Here is a 6,000-nt window from a genome sequence, read left to right on the forward strand (position 1 = left end):
AGTACAGAACTGTCTTCTTCCTTTCACAGGCTGATTTCCTTCTCTTTAAATGCAAATTTGGTTATAGTTCTTTGCAGGTTTTTTCCTTTTACAGCACCAGCTGCCCTCTTGCCTCTGCACCACTTCTTCCCTGTCACCATCCCAGACCCAGGACCAGCTGCTGTACTGCTACCAGGCAGGATTATGTGGACAGTGAGGGAAAAAATGACAGGAAAATTCAACACCTCTGTGAAGTCCGCTCTTGTTCATCCCAGGAACACACTCCCGTTCTCCTGTCTTTATTTTCCCCGGTGAAAGTCTGTTACACTGCCCAGTTCTGTCCTGAGCTGGAGAGAGAACAGAAAATCTCCAAACGCAGAATAATTTTTAAAAATACAATTATTTTTAAAAATACAGACTATTTGGTGAAAAAAAAAAAGATGTCTTGCATTGACTGCTGAATCACAGAGTCGCACAGGGAAGAGCCTGGGAATATGCCCCCCAAGCCTGTGGTACCCAGAGCTGTGGCCGCAGCGCCAGGCAGAGCCGGGGAAGATGCAGGTCTGGAGCACCAGGATAAAAACCCAACCGGGGAGCCCGGAAATGAGAGTTTGCCGGTGTTGCTTCTGCCTTTAATTAAGCTCATTGTCATTTTGGTCAACTCTCTCTCTCCTTCCCTCCCTCTCTCTGTCTTTTTGCCCTGAAAGTCTGTTCAGCAGACTGTTCCCAGCTCTCAAAGCTCAAATTTTAATTAAAGTCATTCAGTGGCTTTGAATGACTAACGACCTCTTATCAGGTATTGTGCTACAAATAACAGGCAAATGACCTTCCCTCCTACACTTCATTAATACACTATTATTTTTTTACATCACCTGCCCTGCCAAGACCCTTCTTGCTTTAAAATAACATGAGAATAGAAAACCTCCTTGAAATACATTTTAGTTAGGTGCAAAGGGTACAAAGGTGCTAATGGATGAAGATGCAGCTTTACAGGTGCACCTTGAAAAAATCTGGCTACAGAGGAGTATAGCTTGTAATCCTATTTTCAGCAAGGAAAAAGCAAATACTATTGGTTTTCTGACACCAAAGTCTGTCTGATGGGCACTTCTGTCTATCATTGGACAGCAAGAGTCTGATGCTGACTGGGCAAGTGTGGCTGAGGTTTGGGTATCCCTTAGTCCTCCAGGGATAATCAATAAGGCAAAAGGAGAAAAGCATTTCTACTGAAGCTACAGAAAGGACAAGCATATAGTATACAAAGAAATAAGTAAAACTGACATTTTGCCTGTATTCCTAGCTCTCTCCTTGTTTAGCTGCTGAGAGTTTTGATAGAGGAGGAAACCCTCTGTGATCATGGTCCTGAGTGGCCCTGGGCCCCATGTGAGGAAGAAAAAGAGCTGAGATGAGCAGAAGTCATTGGTGGGACATTTGCTAAAGTCTTGGCTCTTGTCAGAAAAAAGAGATAGAGAGAAGTAAGAAGAAGAAAAAAGCAGAAAACAGTTTCTTTTCCCACTGGCAGTTCTCTTTTCGGGGCATGGGGTGGGGGTGGCACCTGGCCGTGCTACCTCTGGGTAAGTGGCTTCTCTGAGCTTTGCTTGTTTGGAACAATTCAGTTTTGTCTTCCCTGTGTGCTCCTTCACATCCATCAGTGCTGGAGATTAATGTTTTATGAAGTTTCGGGGGGTGTCTGAGGCATGAGCAGGGAGCACAGGAGATCTCTGCCAGGCTTCCACCAGCGCAGCGGCTGCTCTGGCATGTTCTTTCCCTGAACAAGTCCGTCCGTCATAGAAATTTCCAAATCTGCAGGCACATGGTGATGTCCTTACCACAAATTTGGAGTGCCATGATGGTAAGAATTAAAAATAAACTAGTAGGATTGTTGAATAATTATTTTTTCTTTTCTTGAAGTTGTCTTATAAACAAACAAAACAAACAAAAAAACGTAAAAAAAGGTCACTTCATAACTTATATCCTCCACTATAAATGACGCACTAGACACCAGCAACAACCTTCAGCCACAGATGACAACTTGGACTAAAACGTTCATCTTGATGCAAAGTCTTCAGAATTACCATTTTATATCCGTTAGGTCAAACTCAAACGTAAGCACATGTTAAACCCAGGCACTTTCCAAAGCACTGGCCACAGCCCGGTCTGTAACTGTGATTTAGCTCTGTCCCACAGTGGCAAACTTGGCCTGAGCTGAAGGAGAACTGAGCTTGTCATTGTTTTTCAACAGCTGCTTATCTCTTTCTCTGTCAAATGCTCAGCTTGCTCATGTGCGCACAGCTGCCACACTGTGATTTGCTCCAGGTTTACGGCTTGAAGCTGTGGCTCTCTCTGGATGCAGCCCGGGGTGGGAGACTGCAGCGCAGAGGCTGGAAACATCCCAGCAGATTTCCACGGGCTTGGATTTCCCCCACATGAGGCCACAAAGCCATGGTGGACCTGGCCATGTTTGCCATCAAGCTATGATGGACATTTTTGTGAAAATGTGACTTTCTGAGCTGTGCTTCTGCTGCGGCTGGCCATGGCTGGCCGCTGTGGGGAAGCTCAGCAGACCCACCATGCTGCTGCTGGTTTCTCGGCCAGCCCAGCTGGGAAGAAGTCACACCAAGCCACGTTTGGCTTTGGGCGAGTGGGCAGTGCTGACATATTTCCACTATTGATTTGCTGTACATTTAGCAAAAAAACATCCACGTGGCAGCTCTAAGCAAGGGAGCAATAACTGAACTTTTATAATAATGACAAGACCCCTGCAGCAGTCGCTAGCCAGGCAGGTTCATCCTGCCCTCAGCATCCTCTTCCCTCCGCTGGCCAAGCGGAACCCGAAGCAAAGTCCTACCTTTCCTATCAGGTTTCCCCAGAGATTTGCTCACAGTGGGATAGCCCCAGCGCTGGGGGAAACCAAGTTGTCTGGGGTCTGATCAAACCCCAGGTTTCTGGAAGCGGTAAGCTGCAGCCCTGTGACCTGTCGTGGCAATGCCTGGCCTCGGGTGGGACAGGACTTCCCAGGGATGGGGATCCTCTCAGGCAGATGGAGCTAGGTCTTCCAGTGCTCCCCAACCTGAGCTGGGCTGAGGGGTGCCCTTCCTTTGTACGAAGTCACGGGATCGCCATATTAGCAGAATTCTCTGTTAAAGAAGTGCCTTCATTTTTCTGACCTCCATAAATTGCCTGGGATAGCTTACAGCAGTATGGCAAAGAAATTCCAGATCCTGCCAATGACATGAATTCCAGCCATGACGTTAGTGTTTCATACCACACGAGTGAGAGAAAGAATAGAGAGATAAAGAATAAACTGTTATACATGATATTTCATCTGGGGATGGATGGACCCAAAGACAAAGCAGTCACAGATGAACATCTTCATCTCCTCAGCTATGTACAGATAAAATTGCAGGTAGAACTAACTTTCTTCCTTGCTGTTTGAATGTAACTTTTCTGTCACATCCCCAAAATAAAACCTCAAACTATGGACATTTTATCAGTGTGAAAATATTCATGACCTTCCTGCTACATCCCTCATGTTATTTCTTGTGACTTCAAGCTCTCCTCACTGTCCCTGTCTGATTCACTCATGCTTGCTATGGCCAGGCTGTAACTCTGCTCGCTTCCCCTCCGCAGAGCACTGCCTTCCTCTCCTGAGCCGCTACAGGCGAACAGCAGCTGCCAGCCCTTCAGCTGGGTTAAAAATGGCCAGGGATTAGTAGTAAATTATTGCAGAGCTCATCCACTTTCTTTTTCTGCAGGCTTCAGCCTGGAGAATCCGTGGACCACATCCTAGTGTCTCTGAAAGGCAACTAAGCAAAGATAAAGGCTGAAACACCCACCTCCCACCGGGGCCTGTGGGAGGAAAACCTGCTCATTTAAGGGAATAAATCCTGAAATTTGCTAAGCCCTATTCAGTCCCATTCAGCCCTTCTCTTAACAGAAAAGTATGAGTGAACACATTGGCTCAAATGGACTAAAGCCTTAGGCAGCCCACCACCCTGCCCGAGGTTTGCCAAAAGTGGGTGTCTAGGATGTTTCTCAACCATTTTCTGAGCCTCCAGTCATTCTCAGCTCAGGGATTTCCTGGTCTGGCTGTATATTACTCCCAGATATTTGCTGTTTCTTGGCATATTTCTTTTTTCAATGAACTCATGCTGTCACTGCTTAAATCATGCCAGCATTTGCCATCTATTTCCTTTGGCCAAGCAACCCCAGCCCAGTTGCCCCAGGGTGATGCTGTCCCCAATGATCCTGGGGTGACCAACTGTTCCATGAAGTCCTGATTTGGGGAATATTTTCACTGTTCCTGACCCTGCTTTAATACTGGGCTGAAATCAGTTCGTTAAGCAGAGCTGTGGGATCACGTTCATCCACACACCTTTACTGGGGTGGCCAAGACCACTGCCGACATGATGCTTAGGAAAGGCCATGCCCCATCCTGTGCTCCTTTAGAGCAAAAGCCAAGTTCCCACTGGTCTGACTAAGACAAGATCAAGACTTAGCGCTTTCCCCTATGCACTCGTGCTCCAGCAAGAAGGAGGTCTGTACAGAGAAACCCTGAGATAAAACCCAAGCCTGCTCCTGCAGGCAGAGGCTGGGATGTTCAGAGCAGAGGGAGCTCCTGGGCAGCAGCACAGGGTTAGTCCAGGGCAATGTATGAACTAACAAAATTGTCTGAAGAGGCTGATACGCCTCCAGTGGTGTCAAAAAGACTTCCAGGACCATGTCTAGATGGGAGACGACCAGGGGAAACCCTCCCCAGACATAGAGATCTCGTCCACCCAGCTTCATCCCTAAGGTTACGACATGTGAAGGCAAGACCTGGGGCAGGGCAGTGTTACAATCACAAAAAAAAAAAAAAAAAAAAAAAAAGCAGAACATATTGGTCTGGGAGGGTCTTAAGATGATTCCTGACATATGCTTGTGCAATCTGCTCTTAAAACTCAAAGATTCCCAGCCCTCTGTAAATCATCTGTCCCAATGTGTGATTACATTCCAGTTAGATAAGATTTTTTTTCCCCCGAATGCCTACTGCTAAGCTCTGTTGCTAAACACTGAGCTCATCCCTTTTCATCCTCCCCTTGATAGCTATGAAGAGCAATTGACTACTGCCTTCTTCATAATAACCTCTCACATATTTGAAAACTACAATCAACTTCCCACTACTCTTTTCTAGGCTATCAAATGTTTTCTTAAATCCAAGAAGTATCACAGTTATTGTTTGCCCATATCCACAGTGTCAGACATCCTGTTCCCAGCTGGTGGGAAGCATCACGCTCCCCCAGCCTGAAATGTATGGGAGCCCGTGATGCCCGTGGGGGTGTGAGCAGAGCAGGATGCCCATCACTGCCAGGGGATATCGCAGGCACAGCCCTGAGCCTGCCACACTTCTGCTGGCACCCCTGGCAGCAGATGCTTCAGAGCAGGCAGTGATGGTCAGTGTACATGAGGTAAATGCCTCTGTGTCACTTGTAGGCTGCACGCTGCCCTGCGAGTCACAGCTCGACAACTTGTCTTGCAGCTTTTAAGGAGCCATCATCCCCTGCCTGCGTGCAGGAGTTGCTCTGGCTGTGGCATCTGCCTCTTTGGAAGCCAAGTAAAACTGAGCGGGAGCACGAAGCACTGAGTTTTCCAGCCCTGCTGAGCCTCTAGAGGAAGATGCTCCCTTAATTGCTTGAAATCCATCACCTTGCTGTGACGGTGGTGTCACCTTGCTCTTGCACTAAGAAAAAAAGAGGCACATCTGATTTCCCCTCTCTACCCTGAGCTTTGCTGTGTCTTGCCAGCTCACCCCAGCCCCAGGAGCAGCCTCGGTGCTGGCTCTCCAGGTGATAGAAAAAGCTCTGGGGACCCCAGGACCAAATTGCACTTGCACCAACATTTTCCAAAGCATTTAATGCTGTGATTATGCAGGAGATAATGGTGTAGGGCAACTTCCCAACAGCACGGAGCAAGGCATACAGGGCAAAGTGACAAAGCGACAGCTTGGCTTTTGGCTCATAGAAACTTCATCTCATACAGAGATGA

Source organism: Falco biarmicus, chromosome 8, assembly GCF_023638135.1.
Source record: "Falco biarmicus isolate bFalBia1 chromosome 8, bFalBia1.pri, whole genome shotgun sequence".
NCBI classification, from domain to species: Eukaryota; Metazoa; Chordata; class Aves; order Falconiformes; family Falconidae; genus Falco; species Falco biarmicus.